The 19,542-nt window shown below is 36.7% G+C and overlaps 1 long non-coding RNA gene across 1 annotated transcript; it reads right to left on the reverse strand.

The window, feature by feature from the left end:
- Positions 1-3,518: 3,518 nt before the first annotated feature.
- Positions 3,519-6,090, reverse strand: LOC119188675. Its single transcript, XR_005112007.1, has 3 exons — positions 5,951-6,090; positions 4,006-4,260; positions 3,519-3,760 (listed from the first exon to the last, which is right to left on the reverse strand). It is a non-coding gene; the product is annotated as an uncharacterized LOC119188675 (long non-coding RNA).
- Positions 6,091-19,542: the final 13,452 nt, after the last annotated feature.

The following is a 19,542-nucleotide window of genomic DNA, read 5'->3' on the forward strand; positions in this document are numbered from 1 at the left end:
CCACTCCACTTAAAAAAAAATGGTTGGGTAACTTGACAGTATCATTTTATGTAACAGTAAGATAAACAAGATTATCTATCTCACTCGCACTTTCACATCATAATGGATGTGACGTCAAAGCTTAGATAGAAATTCTTCATCTGACACTATCCGCTTCCACCAGACTTCAATGGCTTATAATTTATTTTGATCATTTTATTATACCGCCATTTATTGAATAAAATGTAACAAAACGTAGATAGATTCAATTACTATAGAAACGAAGTCTAATTGTAATAAAAACACTTCTGAGTGATCTCACAGGACCCCACGAGGCTTGCCTAGTGGGGAAACCGTTGTCAAAATTGATTAATTTCGTACATTACAGTAAAATTCATACTTTGTATATTCGTCATGTATAGCAAACTCCATTGTCTTATATAAAATATTTTTTATTTTCATCTCAATTTATCTTTCATGTTTTACACTTTTAGTAGTAAGCACGTCACTGCGTTAGGCTAACTGCGTTATGTATACATGGAAACCGACTAACACTAGCACTCGATCCTATTAGCGGTCACAGATACACAGCAGTGGTCAATGAGGCTTAATATAACACGAATGTGGCTAGCGATAGCATTTATATATTTTATTTGACAGCATTGCCACGTTCTACTATGAAGGATATTAATGTTTAATTTTGAAAAAGATTTGGTGATAGACTTGTCATTTAACTCATAAGGGGGCGAATATATATGCTCTGCCAAATGTCGGATGACAAGCTTTGGACAAAAATTAAAGAAATGCTACAGTCGGTAATTTTATAATATATCCGGGTTTCTGTATATAACTAGGTTCACGTAGAAGTCGGCCCGCATCAAACAATAATTATTTAAAAAGAATTGTAAACCTTTTAATATGAAGATAACGTTTTTCCCAATGCTTGATTATATTCCATATATTATATTCCGTACAAACTAGCCCGATATGGCGATAGGCTCGCCCCCTATCACATCATGGGACGGAACATACTTGGGGAAAAGTGGGTGCCCTAGTTGCGCCTCTGCATACCCCTTCGGGGATAAAATGCATGATGTTATGTACAAACTAGCTTTTTGTAATCAAATAACATATTTAGGGATTTCAAATGTGCTACAAGACATTGCTTCTTGCGACTTCATGCTTATACGTCCCCGAGTATTATGTTACCTATAGTTTTTGATTCGATTGTGAAATAATCAAATCAAATTTAAAAAATTGACATAATTTGACTTCGAGACTTACAAGTTTGATTTGAAAAATCAAACTTGTAAAATTTCTAGCGGAAAGAGAGCATAGTATTTCATATAAATGTTAATTTGATTCAACATGTGCCTGAAATGAATTTTGACAGATAGACAGATGGACAACAAAGTGATCCTGTAGAGGTACCTTTAGAGGTAGGCAATCCAAAAAAGATTTATGTAGTAATTATTGTGAAATGGTTTTTCTTAGGTCCAATTTCCAATAATTCTTCGAGACTATCAACTCATCTGCATTAAGTGCAGCGTCAACCCTTACAGATTTATTACACGCCGCAATATAAATCATCTGACACAATTATCACTGACTCATCATAATATTTCAATCTTTTAACAGGTACAAATGATACATTGCATCGGCTTATTGTTAAAGGTCTAGAAACAGCGACATCTTGAGTTGAATTCTCAGATGACCCAACTAAAACTTTCTATGATCAGTAAAGTCGTGAGATCCTAGGATAGATATTAATTATAGTTTTCGATTATAAAAGGTAGGAGTTCCTTAATAGATGTTCGCCAAATAAAGCGGTAAGTTAACATTCATGTGAGACAGTAATGCGACATAACTTAACTGTTAGTAAACTGTTAATGTCCATGGTTACATATGTTGTGAGATTATACTTACCTATATATAAGTAATAAGTAAGTTTTCAATGCTTGTCACTAAAATATTTCCATCGAACTTTATGAATTAAACCTGCAATAACGCATGGGGGATAGACTAATTAACGTTCTGCCTACCCTTTAAGGACACAAGGGTAATCTAATACATGCAGTGCTAAACCCAAATCACCACCTTCCAAACCATTAAAAAATTATCCGTTCAATCGAAAACTCCTAATTTCCATATTAAAATTGGAGTTAATTGGAAAATACGTTATAAATTACTGGGGCCAATTAATTCGGTATCTTCAATCTGTGAATAATGGCCCACCGACGTACGCAGAGCTTAATTTAATTTAGGTACATCTAATTTATTACTTAACTAATTGAGATAGGTATCCAGGGTTTGGATTAACCGTTGGCTTGAGGTTTTGCTCTTTGCTTGCTGGTTTTGAGATGTTTTTAAGAAGTGGTAATGATTTTGGTTTTGGATTTAAAATTGAAATTTTTAGATTTTTATAGTGGCAACTTTAGATTTTTATATGGTTTGGTGTTTTCGTTGTGAATGTGATCAAGTAATGTGTAGTTCTGAAAAACTTTTTTGTATGATATGTTTAATGTAATTGAAGGTAAATCCATATCGGCAATATTTATTTATCCCGGTAAAGTAAGAGTGCTTTTAAATAGTATCAGTTTTGGTTGACTGGCGATCTAACGTTGTATCTTATAAATTGCTATTTCGCCTATTTATAAATGTTTATTGTATACAGAATTCTATCTTCTCAACAGTTTATAACACATCCCAAAAATCAGCAAGGGATCTTTACGAAGCCACAGAGATCAAAACAGACAATTAAGTTTACCTGTAATCTATACTTATAATAAATCTGTAGAGAGGTCAATTCTGTACATGAAATATATTTCCAAAATAACTATCAGGGGGTGATTAGGGATCGATACTGATGCCAAAAATGCAATTAGTAAAATTTTTGTCTGTCTGTCTGTCTGTCTGTCTGTATAACCGTTATAGAAACAAAAACTACTCGACGGATTTTAACGAAACTTGGTACAATTATTTGTCATACTCCTGTGCTGGTTATAGTATACTTTTCATCACGCTAAAATTAATAGGAGCAGAGCAGTGAAGGGAAATGTTGGGAAAACGGGAGAAGTTACTCCATTTTTTAAGCTTCCGTCGCGTGTGCAACCTTCATGGTTAAAGCTACACAGAAATCATGTATGACGGAAATGTTCTCCTTAAAATTATGTAAAAAATATCCCACGACAGCATATGTCTATCTTTTATGGTTGACTCACAATAACACATGTAACTCTCGAACGACCGCACAGGCAGGCGGCTTGCTTGGCACCTAGAGGCTAGCGAATCACCTAGCGAGTAGCTTCGTAAAACGAACATTCTCGAACGTTCGCGACCGGCTCCATTTTTGCAGTCCGAAATCCACGCGGGCGAAGCTGCGAGCGGAAGCTAGTATTAAAATAAAACTATTTTACGGAGGGGTCAATCCCCCCTGTGATTATGAAGGCTGTTAAGTCGTAAGACGTCGGGAGAGAATAATAATATAAATAACCACGATAAAATCCAAAAAATAGTTTTCTTTCTAACATTCGCGTAAACATAAGTAGTCATTTACCTTAAATAGTCAACGTATCCAATGCTTGCTACTGACGGTACATTGAAAGCTGAAACGAGTTATCAAATCGTGATCATGTACAAAGAATTTAAAGGCACGTCTTCCTGCACAGTGCGTTTGACGTTGATCGATCGGACAGGTTGAAGGTTTTTTGTTCTTTGTACACGCCAGTTCTGCTCCCCTATTGGCGTTGGTAAAAAACGCACTATTTCCACGGCGTTTTCACTGAAAATGGAAAAGGTTTGAAACAATGTGTTTTTGTTAAAATTTTAGTGCAAAATTAGCTTTGTAACTCCAGTGCCTTTAATACTGCATTTAGAAGTGTCATTAGGTTTATAATATCAAACCATTTCGTCGTCGCCTGCATACTCTTGAACCTTCATTCTTAGAACTACCCACGAATAGTACAAAGTCGAATTCAATCCGGAATAAATAGCAGATATAAGGTTAAATAAAACACCTGAAATTACCTTGACGGATCGTTACCCTAACGCGGCCAGCAATGATACCCAAGGGACGGTACCCCTTATTTATCCAATGATGCGCTAATCACCCCCTAGATTAGGAGCTGTCTCGAGATTTTCCTTATGGCCGCCATCGTATCTAATTTTGTTTGGGGTGAGGTGATTCGTGATTCTGAAATACCTTAATGGTTATTACTTAACCCTCTGCTTTCATTTAATATACGCAGGTATTATTGGATGAATGTGACTTGTAAACAGAAGCTGTAACAAAAAAAAAAGTAAAGAACAATAATGAGTATAAAATTAAATAAGGTATTATATGTTATTAATAAGTTGGTTATTTCAACATTTTATTATTTTAATGAAAATTTATTCTTACTTAAAGCGATAATAAAGACAGTTTAGTCTCTTGTAACAATTTACAGTTCGTTCAAAATTTGAAATCTAGTTGAGAGTTATACATAATATAATGTATAAAAAAATGACAATTTAAACAATAAAAACCGCAGTAATCATATTTAAATGTATTCTGCCAATTATTTTAAACAAGCTACAGATTTTTGGTATTTTAACAGAAATCTTTTATAGCAAGCTCAAGACTAGAAAACCTGTAGTTCTTTGTGATATTTAGGGAGCAATAAATGGCGTTCAGTGGGAAGTTTTTGGGATAAAACGGGTCGCTTGCTTTGAAAGCGAGTCCGTGTGAATAGCTTTGGGTAGTTTCGACATATTCCAGGCCCTCTTACTGCCTCACTTAGACTCGTAGTCGGGCTACGTTTGTGTTTATACTGTGTAAGCTTTCACGTTGGTAGATGGAGTGAGTTAATGTATCACAACTATTTTTTATGACTGAGTTGCTTGTGTTTTTCTATAATTAATTATGTGAATCAATGAAAGAAAGATGGTACTAAATCTATATAGTTTGTATTTTTTTAACTGGAGCCGAAAATAAATATTAATAATGAATAATAGGAAGCTATACTTATGTATCTTGGGATAGGGTGTTTTCTTTGAATTCTTATTTATTTATTAGGTCCACAAAACTGGCTGTTCACAGTACAGAGTCTATAAGACTAAAACATGACATTATTTACATTTACAAAAGTGAATAACCTTCCTGATGTGTGCACAACATGCATATAATATTTTAAAAACGGCTTAATTACTTAAAGTAATATCCAAAATATAAATCAGTCATTAAGGTAACAAAAAATTTAATTACAACAAAAACTGATGTAACAAAATAAATAATGAAGTCAAAGAAATCAAATAATACTGAAATAAAACATTAAAACAATACTTACCATCAACATAATGCTATTTACTTTATAGTAGATAAAATATAAAAGAGGATAATATTTACTTTTAGACTAATTTATTCTTTCCTATAATTTAAGTAAATCAAAAATCAAATTACTGTATTATAACACTTCTAAACACTAAACAACCTTATTTTTGTATCCTCATCTATAAGAGAAATCCTCTTTCAAATGACCTTGACCTTAATATCCAAATCGACCCACGAAATACATATCCCAAACCCAAGACCTATTTGAAGGAAGGTCAAAAACGAGCCCTTACAGAGACATTCTACAAACAAAATCTAACACTTTTATGACACAGAGACAAAGATAAAGGGTTTGCACAAACGAAACAATTTTTAGAATTTGTCTGCCGTTTGTCTCGGCCATTACTGAAAAATGCCCGTGGATTTCAACGAGAATTCAGAACAAAAAGGCTTTTGTGAACAAAGGAATAAAGCTGAACAATTAAAGATGCCTTTATCTATGGGTGTAGGTTGTGACTTCTTGCGTAATTCATGTATTTTTAGAATTATTGGCAGCCTAGCGGAACGTATTTCAAAGCCAATTAAACAAGTTTTGATACTCACTGCATCGAATATTATATCATTAGTATAATACCTAATAAAAAAATAAATAAATTTACTCACCACTTCTCTTAATAAACATTAAAGTCTATTGTAGGGATAACAATTTGATCCAAATACTTAAAGATTACGTAACTACCTATAAATAAAAGAAGTCGGAATTAGGCAATAGTCCAAGAAACTCATGTCTTAAAAAATAGAGTGCATATAATAAATATTATGTCGTGGTGGGAGATATTTGATATACGCCCGGATAGGGACCACTACATAAGGTGTTAAAATCTGTCATAGTGACCTACGTAAGAGTGTCGTATTCCGGGATTAGCCTGTGTATATCCGGTTTCAATGGGCCGGCATAACTGTGTCGACTGTTGAGGGGTAATCATCTCTCGTCAGTCGACATTCTATTGGACTCCACTCCACTTACCATCGAGTTGCAGTGCGTTAACTTTGTCATGCCCCTAAAAAAACATAAATATTGAAAACTTCTTACAATAAAACTCCATAGATTAGTTTTAGTCAAACATAATGCGGATTGTTAACTGTAAGTGTTCGTAAGATGCATTGGTTTTCAAAGTTTATAAATTTCGTACACTTTGTCACTGTTCGTAACAAGAACATGTTAATTTAGTAAACGAATGCTTCCTACGTACAGTAACATTTATAAATGCTTCCAAACAACTAGTTACAAAGACAACTAGACTGGCGAGCTAAACAAAGGTAGCGGTGGCATGCAGTGGATATTCGTACAGCAAACTTATAACAACGGGCATTTCATTAAAAACAAATGATTTAAAACATAATCAATTGCGGCGGTTGAGAGCCTGCCCGCAGATAGAAGGGAGACAATTGAAAACTCAGGGTAATATTTTTTACACCTCCGCGTTACACTCGGTACTGGTTGCTGGTGTTATGCAACAAGAGTCACTGGCCTGGGGAACTCCGATCCAGGCAAACGGGACGTAGAAGTTGCACGTGGCTGGCTCTGGCGGCAGCTCGCCGGGCAGTTGGAAGGCCACGTGGGTGAGCAGGGTGTGCACGTGGTCGGGGTCAGCTCCCGCGACGTTGGTGGTGTGCACGTGGTCGGCTCCGGCGCCAGCTCGCCGGCAGTCGGTCGGGGTCAGCACACCCGACGATGGTGGTGCGCAGCTGGACGTGGTCGGGAGGCAGCTCTCCTGTCCGTCTCCTACGGCCCACCGAGTAGGCGTGAAGGCGTGCTGAGGACACGCACCGTGTATGCGCGCAGTGGGAGCGCACGTGGTAGCACCGTGGAAGAAAAACCCGGAATCAGATTCCACCAGATCGGAATGCAAGCTAGGCTTACATTCCGCGCCAGCGACTCGTGATAGCTCACAAGCCCTGATGCCCAGAATACATAGTTAGCGGTTAGTAAATTGGCACACTCACCCTAGCGGGAACAACGACGTGTGTGAATATGTAATGCCACGGCCAAAGATAATGGCTCAAAAGGCTGCGGGTCGCGTTGCACGCCTATTTATGCAGGCGCCATTCGGACGTACGTCAGTGCAATGACAATTCATTGCAACGATGAAGCTCATTGGTAGTTCTAATTGCGAGGGCGTTAATCATTCACATTACTTAGTCTGGCCATAAATACTGTTACACTTAATTATAAAAAAATATTACATTTGAATTTCGAATCTGTCATTTTTATACGATTGTTCATTGTGTTTTCTCATTTTGGCGCCAATACATTGTAAAATATTTTGCGATATTAAAATGGTGTGGGGTGATAAAGAGAACCGAATCGCTGTGATAGCATTACACAAAGTAGGTATGGAGCCAAATGCAATTTTTAAAACTCTCCATACACTTGGTATTAGTAAAATGTTTGTGTACCGGGCTATTAATAGGTACAATGAGACCTCCTCTGTTTGTGACAGAAAAGGATCTGGCCGTCCACGTAGTGTTCGTACGAAAAAGGTGGTCAAAGCAGTAAGGGAAAGAATTCGAAGAAATCCTGTCCGAAAGCAAAAGATTTTTATCTCGGGAAATGAAGATAGCACCTAGAACCATGTCGCGTATTTTAAAAGATGACTTAGGACTTGCAGCCTATAAGAGACGCACTGGCCATTTCTTAACTGATAATTTAAAGAAGAATAGGGTGGTAAAATCGAAACAACTACTGAAGCGGTACGCAAAGGGAGGTCACAGAAAAATTTTGTTTACGGATGAGAAAATTTTTACAATTGAGCAACATTTTAACAAACAAAATGACCGTATTTATGCTCAAAGCTCTAAGGAAGCTTCCCAATTAGTCGACAGAGTGCAACGTGGACATTATCCGACTTCAGTGATGGTTTGGTGGGGTGTTAGCTATGAAGGAGTGACTGAGCCATATTTTTGTGAAAAAGGTATCAAAACATCGGCACAAGTGTATCAAGATACCATTCTTGAGAAGGTAGTTAAGCCCCTTAACATCACCATGTTCAATAACCAAGTATGGTCCTTCCAGCAAGACTCGGCGCCGGGTCATAAAGCTCGGTCCACGCAGTCTTGGTTGGAATCGAACGTTTCGGACTTCATCAGAGCTGAAGACTGGCCGTCGTCTAGTCCCGATCTTAATCCGCTGGATTATGATTTGTGGTCAGTTTTAGAGAGTACAGCTTGCTCTAAACGCCATGATAATTTGGAGTCCCTAAAACAATCTATACGATTGGCAGTGAAGAATTTTCCCATGGAAAGAGTGCGTGCTTCTATTGATAACTGGCCTCATCGTTTAAAGGACTGTATTGCAGCCAATGGAGACCACTTCGAATAAGCTTTTTATATTTTTAATTGTTTTATATTTATGTATTAAACTGACACACTGTAAAAGTAATAAATGTTATTTGCAGTTAACAATTTTCTTTTTTCTTTATTACAATATTTATGGCAAGACTAGGTATAACCACAGACTAATAGAAAGACATTAGTAACGTTAACAGAGTATATGTGTAAGTATAATTTTACTTTACACAATAATTACTACACTTTACACAATAATTACTACACTTTACACAATAATTACTACTACCTTAAACACTAAAGTAAATTTACCAGAAAACTTTTGAGGAAGAAAACTTTTATATGTAATAAGCAGCTTAAGTAATTATATTTCGTGCATCAATAAATAATGTACGGCGCTGGCTACAATTTATCTTGGAAAGGAATGTCCTGAAAACTGAAGTTTTTGCGCGGTTCCGTTCTATAGTTAAGTAACTTCAAACTTTAAATCTCGGCGGAAATATTTCAGGCACTGAAAATAGTTGAGTAATATCCCATTTTGCAATTCCGTTAAATCATATTAAAAATTAGTTTTCGCTCGTAATTTTGTCTGGCGACTTTAAAGTGCCAGTTCAATCTACGAAGACTTAAATTGAATTTTAAAATTCATACTCCGAACCAGCCAAATATGGAAATCTCTACCGTTTCGATATAATGGATTATTAAAATATCCAGAACTTTACACACGGAATATTCATGTAGAATATGAACTTGCAGCAATCAGTTGAAATATTTATCGGCTACGCAGCGTACTTTAATGCGTAGCACCGTGTAATTTACACTCGTAGCTAGTGCTACGAGTGAGTCAACACTTGCTACGAGCGCACTTCAATGCTACGTTTCGCCTACGCCATGTTTTTGTACGATGTATTAGGCGCCTGTGGTTTATGAACCCTATCATTTATGCATAAACATCGACATAAAATATAATAAGACCAGATTGTACTATTCTTAATTTTTGTGCTATTTTGTGTATTTTAATTTTTGTGTAATCAATTATAATCTTCCGTTGAGTATAAAGAACTTTTTAATATATCCTAGCTGTTTATGTAATCAATTATAATTTTCCGTTGAGTATAAATAAATTTTTAATATAAGAGCCTAGCTGAATAGCTGCTGGTTTGTTATTTTAATACGTATAAATCTACGTACAAGTTGAAAACAACGCAGGCTGGTAGACGAAATTAACGCAAACTCTCAATAAAGTTGGATACACCGTCGCCGACAGCAGAGGTGTAATATCCCTTGGGTATACAGAGCTTCCACCAACCTCATCTTAATACCTTTACACAATTACCATCTCTTCGCACTTGATATAAAGTCGATTTTCACTCAGCATTTTTTAAATACTTGGTTGTCATTTTTTTAGATTATCCGTTGCGTTAAAATCTGGAGTGCAATAAGACCCATCTAAAGACGGCTTTAATTACAGTATTTTTTTGAGTTCCAACGAACAAAGTAAATTCGTTTGCGGCTGAGCATGGGGACGTAAGTGTGTTATATTCCTAAGTTATGTATGAAAACCTTTTTAGATTTTGCTCGTTGTGGGTGCTTGCAGCGAGACATGAATGTGTTGGTTTATTTTCTCGTTTCTTTAAATATTCATTTTCTTTATACTTAAAAGCATAAAGCAAAGAGGTGATACCTACCCACGGATCTCTCCTTAGTAATACTTCACACAATCTTACTACAACTACTTGACATAATATTGTTAGAAACTAAAGCGATTTTGATTAAAATAAAAGAACTATCACTGACTACAGATATAATTTCACAAAGATATCACCAACCAACCGACCAGTACGACTGTCAATGACTAACTGCCTCGGCTGTATTTTTACTACCCTTACTAATTATTTTTTTTATTCTGACAATATTATTACAGTAGTATAATTACCATACTACTAATTTTATTAAATTAAAATTATAAAATATTATTATACTAATTTCCACATTCCACAACATAAATTAGCCTTTGTTGGGTCCACAATAGCTGTTGTTATTCAGTAAGCGAAGGATTAGCGGCAACTTGCCGTCGCCGTGAGCTCGTGCGAAGTGTTGTACTGGAGTAGAAGTTAACGTCGCTTCACACGCTGGGCGGTATTCCGTACTTTGTAGGGACACCACGCGTCCTCAATATTCAGGATTTTGGTAAGTATTTCGGGATAACTATTGTTTTTAGCATTGTCCCAAACAAGTTTCCCTATCTTGGGATTGAACCAGAATTTCCCGATCCTTTCACGCCCCTACTAGATCAAATTATGTCTACTCAATGTAATATTTTGATTTAAACTTTTTAATAATTCGAATGTTTGAATTCTCATATTAGATTGCGATTAAACCTTACCATGCGGTATTGAATACGATAGTCATTGAACATATGGAATATTACGTTATATAATGCCCCGTAATTACACTGAATACTATGTCCTTCAGCGGCAATAGATTTGTTGGGTGTGGAATGGACTAAAAAGACGGAACGTCCGCAGGTTCAAATATCAAGGGCTCACACCTCTGACTTTTCTAAAAAAAATATTTGTGTATTCTTTGTGAATTACCGTTTGCTTTAACGCTGAAGGAAAACATCGTGAGGAAACCTGAAACTCTGAGAAGCTTCTTGCAGGAATTCTGAGGGTGTGTGAAGTCTACCAATCCGCACTAGGTCAGCGTGGTGGACTTAAGTTCGATATTACTGTATCCTTCAAACGAAACAGAAGGCAAAAGTAATATTTGGATGGATTCTCGCAAACAAGACAACAGTACAGTCTTTGTCTAAATAATCCACCATCTGCCAAATAATAGCATAGAATATAACACACTACTAGCACTAGCATTAGTTTAACCTTCAAAACGAACACTTTAAAACACTAATCCGAGAGGCGTACAAATTGCGTGCTCCCCAAATTAATTATAGTTGTCTGACAGGCCGCTGTATCTGTTTCGGTAAACATTAGCAAAATATTTCACAAACTTTTAGATCCCTGAAAGGGATTTCACGCGGCTTAAACATTGATACTTAAGGCTGAACTCGATCCCTACACGCGGATTTCCCTTGACTTTACCTGACAATCTGATAAAACACATTTTCGGTGAAGTGGTTTGTAGATAATTACTTTCTGTTATATTCGTATGATTGTTACTTCAGTAAAATTTATTAACGGCTCGTGGAACTTAGTTTTATAGAACAGGTGGTAGAAGTGTAAGGTAATCTCATGGTGGCCATCGATTGCGAGAATTGTAGAGATGAGACGATTTTTTTTTTATTTTACGGCATTTTGTCGACGTTAATAGAGTATTAATATAACTATACTAAACAAAAACAAACTTACCAACTAGTGGTTAAAAATGTTTAAACAGAAACTTGCCAGATCTTCTTCTTCTCTTCTTCTTCAACCTATATATTCAAAGTTGAGTGTAGGTCTCTTGCAATGCAAACCAGGTTTTTCTGTCCAGGGTAGTCCTCATCCAGCTTCGACCCGCCACGTGGACCAGGTCATCAGCCCACCTCATTGAAGGTCTGCTCCGGTTTCTATGACCATCTTGGTCTCCATTCCAAAACCATATACCATCTCCATTCATTTCCAGCTTGCCAGATTCATTAACCTAAATCGCAACAAAACATTAGAATTAATTCTGCATTATATAGATAAAATCTCTTCCAGGAAACGGAAAGGCAATAAACTTGGTCACCCCCACACAAATCCGCACAATGCGTGTATGTTAACGCGGTAATCTGATGGGGTAGATACTTGCCTCGACTGAATTGAAATTAAGTGAAATAAACGAAAACATACCGCTTGAGAGCGCGTTTTTTCTCCCGAATGGGGTAAGTTGAACGTTTTCGGTGTTTTTTTAGAAGCGTGATTTGAAATTGTTTGAAGTTTTATTAATTCTGATCGGGGTTTATTGAGAGATAAATTGAAAATATCGTCTCATTATGTAGATGGCGTGCTTGAGTTGTGTAGGTGAGGATTGGTGTTGATTGCTGAGTAATTATTAATTATTCTCGTGTTTGAGTTTAATAAGCAAGCGTTTTCTGACGTCGGAATTAATGATTAATATAATTATTTCGAAGATAAAAAGGAACTGAAGAAAGGAATAAAAATATATTTTATTTTATTTGCCAATCAAATAAAAATGCTTGGTTTATGGATTGTTTTAATGTAGGCCTTATAAGTCTACACTTACAGTATCTACATACTGTGAACATAATAGCTGATTATTGATACTACAGCAGGAGTGCTTACAAAAGTTAATATGTCCAAACCCATACTTGATTCACAAGAGGCTTGGCTCTAAAAACACATCAAAAAACATTATGCACCCCAAAAATGATGCCCAAAAATGTTATGCAAATGTCCATGCAAACTACACATGCAATATGCGGGTTTGTTATAAATTCGAGCACAGCCCCCCGGGACTCACGGGCCCCGGGCTCCGGCCCTGTTCCAAACGAATTTACTGTATACACGTACTGCGAACAATTTTAGTTTCGTTACAGTGTTGGAATTAAGTTTGTGCCAACTTTAATGCGTTTTAAGTATGAGTGAACGAAGTAAGGTGAACGGATTTTGTTGGGAATATGCTTTTAGTTTTATTTTGTAAATTTAGTTCATGTATTTTATGTAATATATGTTTAGTCCAGTGGAAGCTGATGAAATGTAAGGTAGTTTTTGCATTAAATTTCCTAGCATTACATTTGCTTTCTCGAAATGGAGATGGATTCGTGTCCTATGATATTATAGCACAGAATATTTCTGAAGACTGAAGGCATTTCCGTCTACTCCATCAGGCCTTAAAGAAATGAGTGTGTTGTGCATGTATTGTAAGCATTTATATTTATCAAATCAAGGTCAATCATTTTACTGTCTGTAGCAAAACTATTAAGTTCGGTAGTTATAACTAGTAGTTCGTTAAGTTTTTGTAACACACCTGTACCGTAACTTGACTGAAACTTATACAAGCAGTAATCCTCTGAGAAACGTGTTCTTAATTAATAATCGCTCAAAGGTAACGTGATCGCACTGTTGAGATATATCTTTTGATCCTCTGTTTATCTTTTCTATATAACGTTGTCTTGTGATCGAGTGCTTTGTGTTTTACGGGAAGTTTTCAATTAATATACAGACCTATATTTATGGTAACTAACCGATGAGGGTGATATCACCTTTCGTTTGTAGGCATTATTGTACGAGTGAAGCAAAGTAACGCTACTCCACGTGATGGTAAGTGGAGTGAAGTCCAATAGAGTTTCGACTGACGAGAGGTGTACAGTCAACACAATTATGCCGGCCTGTTTGGGCCGGATATACATAGGCTGATCCCAGACCGCGACACACTTACGTGGGTCACTATTGCGGGTTTCTACACCTTGTGTATATTTGGATTATATAGTACTACATATAATGTAACACACCTGATGTTTTTGGATGATGAGCTCAGTATACCAATCCGTGGCGCTGGTTAGATAGATGACGAAATCCACCAGGATTTCGTAGTTAGTCGTGTTATGAACATCAAGGAAACATTACAAGGAAATATCCTGAAAATAATGTTATTGAAAATAAACATCGCTAAAGCCGCTCTATCAAAATTCAATTTTTTCTAGAGAACATAATAAGAAAGAAAAATACATTACACGACGTCTACACTAATAACAAACAATGGCTAAAGAAGATATAAAGAAAATTCAACGCTATGCGAAGGCATTATAAATTAAATTCGATTGTCATATATCACAGCGGCTCCATTAAACTGAGTTATGCTGTCCAAGCGCCGCTACAAGAAACAAGTGAAGAACTATTAGCGGTGTTGCAAATAATCCACATTACCCAGAATGTTCGTATGAGCGCAATTCGCAAACTAATTTCCTGTCTAAATGGGGTCACTAATTATCGTTCATCTAGTGTTGAGCTATACACCGTTGGATACATTTTATTAATAACTGTGGGTGTGATGGGATGTAACTTACACAGAGAACATATTTCCAAAAATATTATCATCTCTCTTTCCTAATGCCTTCACCTATATTGATTTTTGATGCTGATGAAATGGCCAATAGTGCTCATGAGTCATCTCATATTATGTGAGCTTCATTGTACATAACATTTGCGTTAAATTATATATAAAGCTTGACTATTTGCAGCGTCTGGGCTATGCTCACATCCAAGATGTCTTTACAGACGGTTAGTATTTTACTGCTAAGTCTGGAATTTGTGCTCGATAGTATAGGCTCGTCCACTATTAAAATCATCAGACAGAACCCACATTTGTTGTCGTGGTTGCACCCCTGTCTACCCTCCGGGGATTAAAATGTTATTTTTGACTGATTATGGGTGATGGAAATTCCTATAGAATTAACGAAGCTCCATCAAATTTATACGTACAAAAACCTATTAGCCACGTCGACATATATTTAAATCGGATACAATTCGGTCGCTTCCATCCAACCCTTAAATGATCGCCGTATCGCTTTCATTTCATCCTTTCTCCTTCTTTATATTAATCACATTAACCTTGAATTATACCGGCAGGGGTAATGCGCAAAATTGTTATTATGGGACCTTACTGAGAGCATACACGCCCTGTTTGGATATTATTACCTATATTTTTTTTCGTTAGTGTTCAATGCCGTTATAAAAAGCTCAGGGCTAACATAGTTTTCTATAAATGCAAGAATTATAACAATGGGAAAAGTATTTCTAGAGTTTAGTACAATATTCGGGTCACCAAGTCTACATTTTTTAATCCCAAATTTCAGATGGTTTTAAAACAGCAATTACTGTTGGATGAACTTATTCATTCAGTTCTAAAAAAACATCTCACGTCGTCCAGCAACAATTCCTCGGACCTGACCTTCATGAGGGGTGATAATCCGGTCAACTTGTTTATTTCCAAATCGTAATTTCCAAACTAAAATTATTAATTATTTGACGTTTCAAGTCAATCTGGGGTCTTATGGAGGAGCATTTGCTTCCTTTGTGCTTTGCTTGGTGAAGCGAAGTGGTTGGCCCGTATTGTCGCCTTTCATTGACTACATTACCTTGTTTCAACTAACTAATTGGATGTCCGGCAATATCATCTAAATTTTTTGACGAATGAAGGATTGTGATTTTTAAGTTTATTTTTATTACTAGTTTCGTTAAAAAAATATATTATTAATATTTTTATTACAAAAAGCGGCGATAGCCTAGTTGGGTGTGGAACGGACTGCCAGACGAATGTCCGCAGGTTCAAATCCCAAGGGCAAACACCTCTGACATATCTAAAAAAAAAATCATGTGTGTATTCTTTGTGAATTTATCGTTCGCTCTAACGGTTAAGGAAAACATCGTGAGGAAACCTGCACATCTGAGAAGTTCTCTATAGGAATTTCGAAAGTGTGTGAAGTCTACCAATCCGCACTAGGCCAGTGTGGTGGACTAAAGCCTAATCCCTCTCAGTAGTAGAGGAGGCCCGTGCTCAGCACTGGGACAGTATATAATACAGGGCTGATATTATTATTTTATTTTTTATTTATTTTTATTTTTATTACACTGTACCTGGGAGAAGTAAAGATAATTTCTTATAACATCTTTATGTAAGCATGTTCAAGGCCATTTTTTTGGGATGACGGGCTTTGGGTTCCTTATTACACACGTCTTTGTTCATAATTCCAGGTACTTCCATTATGGATCGTCTTGACGACAGAATTCGTACCCATGACTTATTTCAAACAAGACTGATTTTTTTATTCCGTAGACCCGCAAAAGAGCCGTTTGGCCACCTGATGTTAAATGACCTCCATGCATATTAACTCTCATAATTTCAAAGTAATCACTGTTACCCTGTTAAAAAGGAACAAATTAAAATTAGAGATCATTTGCCCCAAGACAGATCACTCACAATTCTCCCATTAAAATCTGTTGTCACCATAAGGTCATTTCGCGAAGCAGGCGCTATCTTGCGAACGCAGTCGTGCAATTACTCCGCCTGCGGCCTAACGGCAAAACTTCCGTTTCATTCATTACACTTAAGATCCTCATTATGCCTATATTGGAGCCTGGCCAAACGGTACAGCGAGAAACTTTAGCAATAATTGTTGCTAGCGCAGTCGGATACGCCGGTGCCGATGTGCATAAGTTTCTCTTTTAAATAGGTTTTATTAGCTCAATATGTCTCTATGTGCAGTGCAAATACAACTATGTCATGAATTATTTAGAAATGATTTTTTTTATTCGAATACGGCATAGTGACCCTACTACACCTAATGGTAAGTAGAGTGAGGTCTATTCGAATGTTGACTGACGAGAGACGATTACCCCTCGGCAGTCGACACAATTATGCCGGCCTGTTGGAGCTGGATATACATAGGCTGATCCCGGAACGCGACTCACTTACGTGGGCCGCTATGGCGGGTTTTAATACCTTGAGTACGGTAGTCGCCATCTAAGTGAATAAAAGATATATCCTACCACCAATTATAATTGAATATAACTCAGCCCCGTAAACGTTTTTCCCTGTTTGCATTTTTCTATGTACAACTAGACTAGTATATCACACGCCTATAACACAATTGTCCGTAAACAGTACCAATAGTTGACAAAGATCAGCGTGGGGCTGCGATGCGTTCTTATTATATTGTTCAGGTAATACATAGGCCATTCACAGTGGAATGACACTCTTCGCGTAGCTGCTTGGTTACAAAAATAAATAAAATGGTGGCATGTGTCCATCTGCAGTATTACATTGTTGGTATTGCAGTATATAGCTGAATGGGAAGCGCATTGCTTGTGTAATAATTGTTTACATGTTATGTCATGTAAGGTTTTGTGTAGGGATTGCAATCCGGTACAAACTTAAATCCGGCCGGATTCAGCCGGAATCAAGAGAATTCCGCCGGATCCGGCCGGATCCGGATTAGTATTTTGGGTGTGCAACATAGCGCATATTTCTAACTTCATGGCATAATATAAGGAATAATCTACGGGGAAAAATAGAAACGATTTTGTGCGAAAATCAACTCTTATTTATTTATAATTATTATCAGTCAGTTATTATATAATAATCAGTCTCAAAGATTACAAACAACAGTGAATTATTTATGGTTTAAATTAAGTTAAACCCGTTCATAAAAACTAAATTAAATCAATATCATATTCTTCTATAATCCAAATTAAAATTTCCAAAATCAACAGCTTATGGATACTATACCCATGCATTCATTACAGCACAGATCACTTTTCTTGTTGGAAATACGCTCTTAGAAAACAAATTGTATTAATAGTATCATCCTTTAGCCTACTTCTCAAGGAACTGCAAATATAACCAGCGGCCGAAAAAGCCCTTTCAGCTTCAACACTGGTTGGTTTCACTAAAGTCAAAAGTCATATATTAGAGACAGGTATTTCCCTCTATCTCCTTCAGTTTCATAAGCGCTCATTTCTTTCTTAAGTTTTTAGTACTTTCGCACGGTTTTGATAAGAGAAATTACGTTTTTCTTAATATATCGGATCCGGCCACCGGATCCGGTGATATTGTTGGATCCGGTAGGCAACGAAAACGTACCGGATCCGCCGGATTACCGGATCCGCCGGACCGGATTGCAATCCCTAGTTTTGTGGTTTTTTTTTGTACCAACAAACCTTCTTTATTTCATCTCAGGTCTACCACCGAGATAGTATTATCTTGCCCACCTCATTGGATAGCGTTCATTCTATATTACCACGACTGCGTTCATACTATTGAATCTTACGCAAAATCTATATCTGTTTACATAAATATCAGACAAATTGTTTTGACAATTGACTCGTTGTTAGCCCAAGGTCTGCAGAGCGTGGATGGGCGACCACAGCGGCCTGGCAGCGGCCCGCCGCGGCCCCAGGCTCGAATAATTAATACTATTGTGTCAGAGAAATGATTTAGGTAAGGGTCGAGGAGCTGGGTATATTTTATTATCCATGGTTTTGGATATTCGGGATTTTTGTGTTTATGATCGCAATTGAGCTCATTGGGTCAAAGGAAGGTAAGTGCCATTAATTTGTTACATACAGTCATCTATATCAATGGTGCCTGATAAATCGAGAATAATATGGATTCGTACCACGTTTGTGGAGAACGTTTAATTTCCATATACTAGAAAAATGACTATATAATGTATCTGATGGTCAGTTGTAAGAAATAAAACCACATTGTAGTTAATATAATGTTGAATTATACATACTTTTCTAGTTTTAGAATATCACATGCTATTTAACTTTTGTTTTAATAAGAATGAGTGCCAAATTCCCAAATAGTTCAGTGTTTAATAAACGTTACAAAATACGAATTTTTACGTTTTTATAATATTATGCTATATGAAACCTACCATGATTATCTCTGCACCACCCTAAGGTTGACTGGTAGAGAATGCCTACGGCATTAAATCCGCCTGTACACATTTGTATATTAAGTGCAATAAATAAATAAATATTAATGAAATACAAGCAAGGCTAGCTCCGGGTCTAGGATCCTTCTTGAAAAGGGCAAAGGTCATTTTACAGGATTGTACAGGCGCGGATCCTTTACACATAGTTGTGAATGCCTTACAAAGGTCCGGCTTCTTGCTTTTATTAAACCGAGACCTCAAGTATTCTACATAGTTGCGTCTTGGAGATTGTTTCGAATCATTGGCGGTCTCGGCGCAGCGGGTGATGAGCCGGTTATTAAAACAGGTCGTTGCTTCGATGCCAACAAATAAAAATGTGTGAATTTAAAAATTGTTTCAGGTTATTGTAATAAAGTTCTAGTTAAAACGAAAACGGTGAAGGAATACATCGTGAGGAAACCTGCATACCTGATAAGTTCTCTATAGGAATTTCGAAGGTGTGTGAAGTCCTCCAATCCGCACT

Source organism: Manduca sexta, chromosome 8, assembly GCF_014839805.1.
Source record: "Manduca sexta isolate Smith_Timp_Sample1 chromosome 8, JHU_Msex_v1.0, whole genome shotgun sequence".
In the NCBI taxonomy this organism is placed as follows: domain Eukaryota; kingdom Metazoa; phylum Arthropoda; class Insecta; order Lepidoptera; family Sphingidae; genus Manduca; species Manduca sexta.